Source organism: Panthera leo, chromosome E2, assembly GCF_018350215.1.
Source record: "Panthera leo isolate Ple1 chromosome E2, P.leo_Ple1_pat1.1, whole genome shotgun sequence".
Taxonomy (NCBI): Eukaryota; Metazoa; Chordata; class Mammalia; order Carnivora; family Felidae; genus Panthera; species Panthera leo.
This window is the reverse complement of record NC_056693.1, coordinates 49,282,501-49,295,502: the sequence shown is the minus strand read 5'-3', so window position 1 is coordinate 49,295,502 and position 13,002 is coordinate 49,282,501. Positions and strand designations below refer to the sequence as shown.

At 44.8% G+C, this 13,002-nt stretch overlaps 1 protein-coding gene and 1 long non-coding RNA gene across 4 annotated transcripts in view; both read right to left on the bottom strand.

The window, feature by feature from the left end:
* Positions 1-13,002, bottom strand: part of ZNRF1 (zinc and ring finger 1) — a 104,280-nt gene that overhangs the window by 35,396 nt on the left and 55,882 nt on the right. The gene's annotated exons all lie outside the window — the stretch shown is intronic.
* On the bottom strand, positions 1,174-5,765 carry LOC122209137. Its single transcript, XR_006197464.1, has 3 exons — positions 3,242-5,765; positions 1,975-2,092; positions 1,174-1,625 (listed from the first exon to the last, which is right to left on the bottom strand). It is a non-coding gene; the product is annotated as an uncharacterized LOC122209137 (long non-coding RNA).

Here is a 13,002-nt window from a genome sequence, read left to right as displayed (position 1 = left end):
CACCTAACAATACGGACGCGTCTCATAAACATACTGTTGAGGAAGGAAACAGACATAAGAGCATATGGTTTCTGATTCTATCTAATTAAAGCACAATTATAAGACAAATCCACGTTTTACAAGTCAGGACGGCTGTCACCTGCTAGAGGGGCAGTGACTGGAAAGGGGCATGAGCGGTCTCCTGGGATGCTGGTTACAGAGTTGCTCAGTTTGTGAAAATTCATCAAAATGCACACTTAAAATGTAATATAAGCACTTTTCTATATGTACATTAAACTGTAATTTTTAAAAAGTTTCATTTTTAAAAAAATGTTGACAGGTAGAATGGCAAAAAAAAAAAAAAATGTGAGAGCTAAGAGGGAGATAGGGATCAGATCTGATAGGGCCTTGTGAGGCACACTGAGAACTTAGGTGCCTCATTCCGGAAATACTACAAACTATCCAGAAACTCTGGATTTTAGAACATTTTAGAAACACTACTCTGGTCACAGTGCAGTAAATGGACTGGGTTGGTCTGAAAGCCTGCAGAGCAATTAGGGGGTTGCTGCAGTCACTCAGGCCCAAAGTGGTGTGAATGGAGAAAAGCAGGTGTGGGCCAGGCTACCCCACTGCCCTGCCAACCCCTGGCAAACATTAAGGTCCCTATGCCACTGGGGCCTCCGGACTGGCTGCCCAATGGGCCATCTGGCAGACTCAGAATCCAGGAGGGACATCTGGTCAACGCGACCCTGAACAATTATTATCTTGATTACTAAAATTTTCTGCTTCCTCTTATATACCGTGCCCAACCCCGGGAGAAAAGCGTATGGATTACAAAGATCTCTAAGGGGTTCATACTCTGGGGTTTGTTATCTTAGAAGTTAGAGGAATGGGCGCAGGAGTAGTTAACAATGACGCTCAAGTTTCTGGCATCAGGAAGTGGGTAAACAGTGGTTTTTATGAAGGTATGAATCCTAGGAAGAGGACGGGTTATGGGAAGGGGGTGGGGATGAAGATGATGGGCAGTTTTGAACACACCAAGTCTTGAGGACTCTGAGAGACATTCAAGTGGAGACAGCTGGCGTGTCTGGTGTAGGAGCTGAGGCCCAGAGGGAAGAGGTGGACTGGGGATGTTCATGAGGGTAGAATCAACTTAAAACAGAAAAAAAAAAAAAAAAAAAAAAGCCACGGGAACAGATAAGCCCACTCTAGGAGAACGTTTGAGGATCCCCGCCTGGGCCCTGAGGGAACATAATATTTAAAAAACCACACTTAAACATGAGCGCAAATACCACGGATACTGGAAGTAGAAGGGCACAGCTAGGAATAATATTTACAGTACGTACGCTGAGATCCCAAGCAAAAAACCCAACCAAAACAAAAAAATGAAGTTCCCAAACTGGAGATATCTATCTGCAGAGCGACTCTTCTTACTTTCTTTCCTTTTGTTCTTGTTTCTCTTAGCTGGAAAGTGGTGTTGCTAAAGGGCTACGTCTTGACTTTGGCTAACCTTCACTCAGATGGTAAGACAACGCCGTTCACCTCTCTGGCTAACGAGCGGCAGGAAGTACCCCTTTTCTCACTTTCTTCGGCCCCACTGGCTCTCCTCAGGCGTCGGCTCGGTTCCATCCCTGTGCTGAATGGAACTGGGGAGGTGGGAGTGGACCCTCGCATTTTTGAGTGCATCCAAAATAACTTGGTGAGGCAGCCTCGGGTCCATTTGGCAGACAGAAAAGAGGCTCACACAAGGAAGGAAATGGACGCAGGGCGACAAGGGAAGTGTGTTCTCCAGCCCCGGCCACCAGGGCCACATTTCAAACTTGGATTAGGGAGATTACACTCCGTGCCCCAGGGGGAGGCACGATGGCTGGCCGGGGACGTGGAAGTTTGCTGCACAGACTCCGGACCCAGAACCACTCACTCACTCGCTCACTCACTCACTCACTCACTCGCTCACTCACGGTGGCAGCTGGTGTTGGAAGCCCTTGCACGCACCTGGGGCGCTCTGCCTCCAGAGGTCACGCTCCAAAACCAGGTCACTGGGTCTTTCACTTTTTGGACCGACCGATGTTCGAGCTTGGCTTTAAAAGGCAAAAGCACCCAAGGAGACAATCTGTGAAAAAGGAACGGCAGGTGTGGAGTAGAGCTCGGCGCAGCCTCCCGAGGAAGGGGTTTGCTGCACCAGCGCGGCCGCCCCGCGGGCTGCTCCCCACACACACGGGGACCTCGGCCAGGCAAGGTACCTTCACTGGGGACGGCGCACCGTGTGGGGATGCCCCCCAGTCACGTAAGCACGTTATAAGACGTTCGCTAATTCTAACTGCCATGCTCTTCCAGTCCAAGGCTTTCCCAGGGCAATGTGCTCTTGAGGAACGCGGGCACTCGGTTCCAAACTTTGAGACCTGTTTCACGTGATACTTTTCTTCCCCGAGGTAGATCAATAGATTTTTATTTGTAAAATATATTTCTGGATATTTATATTTTCATTTTTTTTTAATATCATGCCATCTCCAGGATTTTGAAATCTGCTTTGTTTTAAAGCAGACTCCATGCCCAAAGTGGGACTTGAACTCATGACCCCAAGATCAAGAGTCACAGGTTTTACTGACTGAGCCAGGAAGCACCCTGAAATCTGTTTTTTTTTTTGTTTTGTTTTGTTTTGTTTTTTGTTTTTTTTTTTTTGAGAGAAAGAAGGAAACAGAGAAAAGCCCATGTTCAAGAGTGAGGGAGGGGTCAGAGGGAGAGGGAGAGAGAATCCTAAGCAGGCTCCCCACCCAGAGCCTGACTCAGGGCTTGATCTCACGACCTTGAGATCATGACCTGAGCCAAGATCAAGAGTCGGCTGCTTCACCGACTGAGCCACCCATGCACCCCTGCTTTTTCATTTTAAATATATTTTCTTTACATGGAAATAATACAACTTCCCTCATCTCTTTTAAGAAATGGTTGCGTGGTACGGAGATATAATTTCTCTAGCTAATTTCCGACAGATAGACATTTAGGCAGTCCCCAGTTTTTCAGTATTAGTAACAACACTACATCACGACAGCAACTGAGTATCTTGGGCACCGTGTCCAGTATCATCCTTTGGGTAAGTCTCACATAGTAAAACTGCTTGGTTAAGACACAGGTACCTTACAACACAACTTCTACCTACTACAAAAGGGTACAAGGCTACAAGTAAGTAAAAAGTCCCCAGCTGAACTCCCGGAGGTATTGATAACAGTGTCGTCTACATCCTAGAAGGACATCACCATCTTACCATCTCCTCCTTTGCTAGATCCCCTTCCCGGGATTCCAGGTTTTCCTCTTTCTCGGTTTGCTCCCTCCTTAGGATGGAGGGCACCCATCGGCAGTTTCCAGGGAAAGGGAGCATTTTGAGACTTTACAAGTGACCTAATTGTCACCTCACATGTCTGTGGGTGGGGGGCTGGCTGACTGGTGGTGTCACTGCAACAGGACAGAGACATCACGCTGCTCTTTGCTGATCTTTGTTCCTGCCCTCTGGTTGCCAAGGCCGATTTAACACAGCCCACAGTTCATGGCCCACGGGCCTGTGCAAGGCCTATCTCGTTTCCTTTCGCCCTTAAGTCATTCCATTCGCCTCCCTGCAGACCTTCTGCTCCAGGAGGTACCCTTTAATGTACTTTACATGCACACCCCGCTTTACAGGTGTGCTCGTGAAACGTGGATCATGATTTTCGGAATGTGGCTGTTTTACTTTTTTGCTCTTTACTGAATCATTCCCATCAGCAAACAAATATGCTGGGATTTCAGCAATTTTGGAAAAATGCCTTCTCTTGACTCAGCTTCCCCTGACAGCTATCTCTCATTTTTTTTTTTCATCATTTTGCATCCAAACTCCTCCAAAAGGTTGTCCATACTTGTTAATGCCTCTTCCCTCTCACCCCACACCCACCTCCATGAGACTTCTGCCTTCACCACTCCGTCAAAATGGCTCAACAAGGGCACCGCTGGCCTGGTGCCACCAAACCTACGAGTCGCTTTTGGGTCCTCATCTGCACGGGCTCTCCCAGGGGCACAGGCCAGGCCAGCGCTCCTCTCTGACGTGCTCTCTTTACTTGGCTTCCGTGCTGCACTCTTTCGGCTTTCCTCTCACCCTGCTAGTGGCTCCTTCTGTCTCCTGTTTTGTTTTCTCCTCTTCCTCCCAACCCCAGGATAATAGTTGATGCCCACGGCTCAGTCCTGACCCTCTACTATTCTCTTTCTACATCTTCTCCCTTCTGAGTATGGAGGCTTTAAATACCAACTACGTTTTTGCCTTTTTGTGCTTGAAAAAGTTCTTCCTTGTTCCTGTGACACAAAGACATTCTACTTTTCCTCCTACTTCTTTATAATCCCACATCTGCAAACCTTGGGGCCTGGGAGTTTTGGAATTGAGACTGTTCCAGACTTAAGAAAGGTGATGTTATGCAATGCCTCTATTAACGTCTGGGACAGCCCCACATAATTACAGTTTTGAAGTGACCCACCAAAGAAATAATTGATTCAGGCAAGGATCATCAATAGATATGAAAACCATTAAATTTTATCATTAGAATGATAAAATCATTCTGTTGCCAGAGAAGAGGACACCTGCAAGTCACAATAGCCCTGGTAGTTAAGTCGCTCACTGCAAAGGGAAAAAGTACACCTTCACCAGGGGAAGCCTTGGCGGTCACGAGCGTACCATATGATCAAACTTAACAGAACTGTAATGGTAGAAAAACCTGACATTCAGTACCTATCTCCTTATGTGATACAATACAAAGTATGCAGCAAGAACACCTACATTCTTCACCAAAATGTTTAAGCTGAAATCAATCAAGCCTTTAGACCCAGCTTCCAGTTTATAAAGAAATACCAGGGAAAGTATAGACAGAGAAACAGAGTAAATGATACCACAAGGAAACAATCAGACAAACCCAGAATGAGGGACATTCTGTAAGTCAGTTGGTTCTGGTCTTTATAAGATGTCAGTATCACACACATGCACACACAGAGCTGTGAATCAAGAGAAATTAAAGAAACAGACCAACCACCAAATGTAATGCATGAACCTTGACTAAAAATCTTAGTTCAGTAAAGACAGCTGACAAATATATTTTTGGTCTGAAACCAAGTATCCTTCAAATTTGAATCTGAAGATTGAGCAGAGAGGGATCTGGGTTAGGACCAGGGAGTTGGCAGTTCTCCCAACATGCTACAGTGGGAGGAACCCCCTTCCAGAAGGAATCAATGACCCTATGTCTTACAGAGTTTTATCTGCAGTCTGCCTTGCATGATATTTTGTGTATGTGTATGTGTATATTATGTGTATGTTTGTATCTCCCACACTAGATTGTTCCTGAGGATAGTGAACATGCCTAGTTTATTTAGTTTTTTAAATTTATTTTTGTATTTTCCATAGTGATTTATAATAGCAGATGTTCAATAATGTTCACTACACACTGTTCAATGAACAATAAATAATGTTCCAATGCTCAATAAACATTTATTGAGTGGGGGAAAAACATTCTGGTGATAAATGGGGGAAGTCTGAATATGGATTGGGTGTTGATATTATGGAATTGCTGTTAAGTTTTAAAAGTGTGACAATTATATGGTGATTCTGTAGGAAAATGTCCTTTCTCTTGGGCATGTCCTTTCTCTTGTCCTTTCTCAATGTCCTTTCTCTTGTCCTTTCTCTTATACTACCTATATGTAGTAGTAAGTAGTATGTAAAGTTTCACAATGTTTGCAACTTATTTCAAATGGTTCAGCAGGAAGAAAGAAAGAAAGAAAGAAAGAAAGAAAGAAAGAACAGAAAAAAAAAAAAAAAATATATATATATATATATATATATATATATATATATATATATATATATACATACACACACACATACATAGATAAAGCAAATACAGCAAAAATGCTAAGTGTTGAGTTCAGGTACTAGATATGTGGGTGTCCACTGTGATATCATTTTCATTTTTCTGAATATTTGCAAGTTTTATGATAAGTTTTTTAAAAAACTGCAATGAAATCTGTGATGTTCACACAAGCAGGATAAATAAATGATTACAAATAAACAGCCTAATCTCAACTAAGTTTTGCTGCCATGTGGGTTATGAAAGAGCTTCCAGTTTTCAGAGTTTTCTGGGTTTCAGATTTGTGTATAAGAAAAGGTGGACCTGTATTAATTTTGCGGTGTTACCACTCTCATTTAGGTCTTTTAATTCCTCTAGAATTTTATATGACATTATGTGGAGATCCGGTTTATGTATTTCCATCTAGTAAGTCAATTATCCTAACACTATCTAATGTGCAATCCATCCTTTCCTCACAGATTCACGGTGCCCCTTTATACCAAATTATGGTCCCAATGATACATGGGTCTATCTTTGAGATCTTCATTCCATTTTTGTCTGTTTTACCTATTCTTGCATAGACACTATACTGTTTTTAGTACTATAGTTCGATAGCTCATAATATCTGGTGTAAAAGTCCCCCTTTTCTCTTTTTTCTAAAAGTTGACTTTGTTACTTCAAATGCATTTATCAATAAAAGATTTAAAAAAAATCCAGTTAGAGTCCCAAGGAGAACTGCACTTGTGGCAGACTATATTTTCCAAAGATAGTTGTGCCAATATATATCTCACCCCACACACTCTTTCTACAATGTGATATTAACATTCCTCAATCGACAGATGGGGTCTATGTTCCTTTCCCTTCTATGTAGAGTGATCTTCGTATCTGCCTCAACTAGTCATGTGCAGAGGTGCACAGCCATGATGCCAGGGGACTTCCAAGGCTAGGTTTAAAAAAGGTAATATGGCATGCATCTGGCTCTCTCTTGGGACAAGGGCAGTGGGATCCCTCAACTAACATGTAAGAAGTCCAGGTGCCCTGAAGGCACCATGCTGGGGAAATCACGTGAAAAGTACTCATAAATAGAGATGCCCAAGGGCCCCAGGTGTCCCCACCCCCAACTCCTGGGGTCTTCCCAGACCAGACACGGGGTACATGACTAGAAAAGCCTTTGAGATGGTCCCATCCACAGCCACCATCTGACTGCAACCTCATGGGAGGCCAAAAAGCCAAAAATGCCTGAAAGAGCTGCTCTCAAATTACTGGTTCACAAAATAGTGAGAATGATTACTGTTGTTTAAGCTCATCAGTTTTGGGGTAATCTATTACTCCATAGTTACTGGAATAGCACTGAATTTATAAATCAATCAGAAGGAAAGATTATCATCTTTATAATATTGGATCTCATGCAAGATTACAGAACATCTTTCCTTTTATTTAGGTCTCCAGTAGAGAGTCTACAAATGGCTTCAGTTAAATACCAGACACTTTATGGTTTGTTCTGTTATTATTTCTTAAATTTCTAGTCAGTTAATGCAGACATTGGGAAATACAATCTAATATTATAGATTCATCTTATATCTGATAACATCATGAGGAAAACAAAAAGGGTTATCTCTTCCCTTCCAATTCTTACATTTAATTTCTTTTTCTTTCCTTAACCTGTTGATCAGGATCTCCATTATTAAGTTAAAGAAAGTTTTTTCCATTGGATATAATGTTTGCTACAGATTTTTGTTATATAACAAAATTTTGTTATATACAGATTTTTGTCAAATCGAGAAAGTTCCTTTTATCATTATTTAGTGAGAATTTAAAACATAAAATGGACTGGGGCGCCTGGGTGGCGCAGTCGGTTAAGCGTCCGACTTCAGCCAGGTCACGATCTCGCGGTCCGTGAGTTCGAGCCCCGCGTCAGGCTCTGGGCTGATGGCTCGGAGCCTGGAGCCTGTTTCCGATTCTGTGTCTCCCTCTCTCTCTGCCCCTCCCCCGTTCATGCTCTGTCTCTCTCTGTCCCAAAAATGAATAAAAAAACGTTGAAAAAAAAAAAAAAAAAAAAAACAACATAAAATGGACTGAATGACCTAATTCTTTTTCTGTATCAAGTGAAATCATGTGTTCCCTCTTTTGGTCTATTGATATAACAGGTTTTCTGATGTTGAACCATCCTTGCATTTTGGGCAAAAATAGTATTTGTTTGTGATATGTATGTTCTCAATATACTATGAGAGTGGTTAGCTGATATTTTATTTGGAATTTGGTAACAGAGGTGCTAGGGAGATTTTTCATTGGTGACCAAATGTTAGTATCTATAGGTCTTTCCTCTGCAGTAGTTCAGTTTCTTCAAAGAAAGATCCTCTAAACTCTTGCCTCTACCCCTGGAATTCCAAAATAGAACAGGAAAGGAAGTTTGGAGCCCCATGGTACAGTACAGACTCCTGTCTGATCCTCCTGTCTGATCCTCCTGTCTCAGTGCCTGACCAAGTCTACAAACTCCTGCTCAGTTTTTCTGGAGACAATCCCCCACCCAAACGCTACAGGGCTGGGAAAGGGGAGTCATCCAATGGAGGAGAAGAGGCAAGTGGCTTGTTAACCAGACTTTCAAACTATCCCCTTATTTTCAAGGCTAATAGAGGTCTGGCTGATAATCTGTGGAATGTCCATATGATGGACTATCAGACTGCCAAAATAAAAAGGTAAAACTTTTGTATACTAACTTGTCCACAAATTGAATTTTTTTACAAAAGTTGCAGAATAATATGTAAAATGTGAAACCCTTAGAAAACAAAGAAACCCACACACAATGGCATCAGCACAGACACACCCATGTGTCACAGTGGCCACCTGGTTACCCATAGACAGGGAGATTGGAATAGGAGAAGGGACACAATCTTTTCCTTTAAACACTCTGTGTTGATTTTGTGATAATGCACTCCAATTACTTTCACAATTACAAGAATCAAAAAAAGACAAAGTTTTGTTAAGTTCTCCTACCTCCTGACCCCCACCATAATTAACCCCAGATCTCTGCAAAAGATCTGTAGTAGATTCCTGCTACTTAGCAAGAAGGCACGACCAACAGTCTGGGTACGAACGGTGATTTTGGCCGAAAAAACCCTGATAGAGTTTGCAGCAGATGGTGGTACTCTGGGGCCATCCCCGCAAGGGAGCTGCCCCACAGCCCCAGTTGCAGGAGCAGCCGGCACCTCTTTGGCTGGACAACTGTGCTGGGATGAGCAGTGAAGAGCCCCCCCCCCCCCCCCATCCCTGCTTTCTTATCATTTTGCTTTCCGCTTCTCCCTTTCCAGCTCGGCCTGCCTGCATTTAGCTTGTGTAATACTATAATCAGCAAAACAATGGGATTGCTATAGTTTCTCACTCCAAGGAAGCACATTCTCCTTTTCCTTATTTTCTTTTAAGTTTTATTAATCCATTTTGAAAGAGGGAGAAGGAGGGAGGGAGGGAGAGGGAGGACGAAGAAGGGGGAGGGAGAGAGGGAGGGGGGAAGGAGATAACATGCATGCACAAGGGGGGGACGGGCAGAGAAAGAGAGAGGGAGAAAGAATCCCAAGCAGGCTCTGCACTGTCAGTGCAGAGCCCGATTCCACGACTGCAAGATCATGACCTGAGCTGAAACCAAGAGTCGGCTGTTTAACTGACTGAGTCACTCAGGCTCCCCCACCCTTTCCTTATTTGAAGGCATGAAAGCTACTGAGGAAGGAACACAGGAACAATGCCCATCTCTCACAGAAGGTAAGGCGAGAAGTATCCTCCGTGCCCCTGTGAAAAGCAGTCTCATCGGTCTGAATTAACTGAACACAGCATTCCGGTACCACCGGGTCTGAACCCAGCATACCAGCTACTGGTGTTCCACATTGCCCTTTGCTGGGCCCTGTGATGGACACAGGATGGCACATGTGAGGCTGGGGAGGATGCACAGTGAGCCAAGGGCAGGGCCGGGCAACAGGTCTTTCTGAAAAGCCCCTTTGGCTCTCACCAATACAAGACACACTCGTGCCAAATACTGCAAGGATAGCCAAGAGCAGCCAGAAAAGAATCTCAATTCTCTTGCTACAGCAACTTTCAGTGTGCTGCTCATTTAGCTTTTCCATCCACCCGGGACAGTGGGAAGAGGAGGAAGAGGAAGAAAAAAATGAGAACGGTAGCTCCCATCTTCAGAGCTGCTTTGAAGGGCCAGGAACAAGTTCTGGGCGCCTTGCTCGCATCGCTGCATTTAATCTCTGGAACTTCCTTGCTATGCACCATTATTATTCCTACTTCCCATATGAGGAAAATGAGGCCCAGGGAGGTGAAGGTCAGACAGCTCTTGAGTGATCAGAGCTTCGAGCACAACCCAGACAGACAGACCTCAGGATAATATGAAGAACCAGATGGGGAAGTGAGGTGGGGAGGGAAGAAGGAATAAAACCAAGCAAACCAAAGTGACTTGTTCTTCCTTTTCAATCAAGGACAAAGCAACTGAATTTTGGTTTAAAATCAGGCCCTTCTATGGGGCGCCTGGGTGGCTCAGTCAGCTAAGCGTCCGACTTCAGCTCGGGTCATGATCTCCCAGTTCATGGGTTTGAGCCCATGCGCTGACAGCTCAGAGCCTGGCGTCCGCTTCGGATTCTGTGTCTCCCTGTCTCTCTGTCCCTCCCCTGCTCATGCTCTGTCCCTCAAAAATAAATAAACGTTAAAAATAAATATAAGTAAGTACAAAATCAGGCCCTTCTCTCAAAGCTGAACTAATGCAAGCCTCAAGGTAGGAGAGATGTTTCCAGGAGTAATATCCCTCTCCTCCATTGGGTGATCTAGAAATCCACAGGAAGAGCTGTGACAATAATGAGGAATGGACCCTGTGCTGTAGCAAAGATTATGAGCTGGGAGACAACTCCCACCTGTCTAGTCTCACCTGGCCTGAGGGAGGCAGACATACAGGGAGGTCACAGCCAACTCAAAAGGCCACTTGTCCCCCACCTTTATTACTGAGGACAAAAGTGGCAACAGCTTTGTGCCTGGAGTCTTCTAGTTCTCGTTCTGATTCTGTCTGGTAAGAACTGTCTTGCCCTTATCACATGAGCAGAGTGGCAGGGGGACAAGGTGTTCACAAGCACTCACCCCTGTGACAGCCGCAGAACCTCAGAGCTCACAGGGTGACTTCACAAACTTCATTATCCACTTTCAAAACCAATAGTGCATGATCTTCATTCATTAATTAATTCAAATACTTTCCCAAAATGAAATCAAAGTCTTCGGGCTAAAATTTAAAACACGCAAATGAAGGCCACCATATATTTTTTCAAAGCTACATAACACGAACACCTATCCAGGGCAAATGCTGAACCTGGCAGGGCAGTGGCGGGGGGGCGGGGGGGTGCGGCAGAGGGTCAGAGACTAAGGGGGATAAGGTAAAATGTCAAAGCGGGTGGAGCCTGGCTATCTACACCCACCCCAATCTAGGCTGGAATCTACCCCTGGCCTCCGGGAATGCACAGGCTGGAGGCACCCTTCCCCACCTTCCTGAAGGCACTCCAGAGTGTCCAGCTTGCAACCGGTGTGGTGTGGGCGGTGTGGTATGGGCGGGAAGATGTGGGGTGGGATGGTGGGGGTGGGGTGGTAGAAAAAGGAGTAAGCAGGCAGCTAAAAGTATAAGCATTCTTATCAAGGGTCTGTCTCTAACCTGGACAAACTTAGCATTTCTGAGTGCCCATTTTTTCCCTTATAAAGCGAGGAGACTGGCTTATATCTCTGAGATTCCTGCTAATTTTAAGCCTTATGGATTTAAAGTTAGGGATCACCGTGGTTTTCTCCCCTACCGAGGGTCCCCTTCAGTTCAGGGAAGACCCCGGGCTCTTCTGCCCCTAAAGAAAGGCAGTACTGTTCCCAGGTCCAACAAAAGGACTTGGGAAGCCTCACACATGATAAATAGTCTAAAATATTTTCAGAATTAATATGCCTGGCTTTTTAAAGCCTCTATGAGAAAAGGTAAGGGGATGTTTGTTATTCACATTGACTGTTAAACTTCAGAAGACGCCCCTCGATGCCTCTCCTTGGACCCTCGTGCAGCACCCCATCCCCACCCCCACTAAGCCTCCGCCACTTACAGTGACCTGAAGGAGCGACACTGGAACACCCCAGCTCCTGGGTGACCCTGTTACACACCCACCGCTATGAACTTGAGTGGCAAAGTGAACTCAGGTGCATGTGGCCAAAGCTGCGGCAAAAAGGTAAAGACGTATTCCATATTTGCACTCACTCTTAGCTCTTTTAATCAACTCTTTCTGGCAAAGGATTCATCTCACCTGAGCAACTCTGAACCTCAGGAAAAGGTCAAAGCACTGACCTTGAGCCACTGTCCACAGAAACCTCTCCAGCTCTTCAGAAGCCTCGAGAGATTTTACGAAAAGAATAGTATTTCCCACGTGACTAAGAGATGCCATTTCTGAAGAGACAGGAGGTGTCGCGTCTGGCGCCCTAAACTCCCAGGGCTGTGCCTGCCGGCGTTTCCAGTGGAGCATCCACGCAGCACTGCCTCCGTGTGAGGTGCTCTTAGACAAACACGGCTCTAAGCGTGTTATTATAAATGAGATATAACAGGTCTGTCAAAGCAAGTTCTTCAAACTGTCTCGATGCTTTTGAAGTCACTGAACAGCCATTTGCTTAGATCCTTCTAAGCAGCATAACAGCGAGAACACTGATACTCTGTCAAGTCCAAAGTATAACCTGATTTTAAGTTTCTTTCACAGATTAACTGGAGGGAAATATGCTATAAACCAATGTTCTTCGCAGTCACAGCCGCCAGGCTCTCGGGCACGGGAACCTCTCGGGTAGTAGTTGCGGGAACTACTACGTCTAGAGGCCAGTTTTCATTAGAAGGCCTCAGCCAGGTCAGAAGCTGTTACAAAGCTGATTCCACAAATTAACACTTTAAACCGAGCTGGTGGCAAAACGATGAACCGTGTCAGGAAACCTGGTGGGATGGAAGTCACACTGGGACACAGGGAGCCTACTTCTCATGTCTTCCTCCTTGGTCACTCCCGACCAAGCCATCAGAAAATCTGCCAGCAGAATACCAGAGCTCCACTTACACGGTCTGCATTTATCATGTCCCCTGAAGGGAAGTCACCACCAGGCAGTCTTACGGAGATCGTCTTGCCTCACTTTGTTGGCTTCC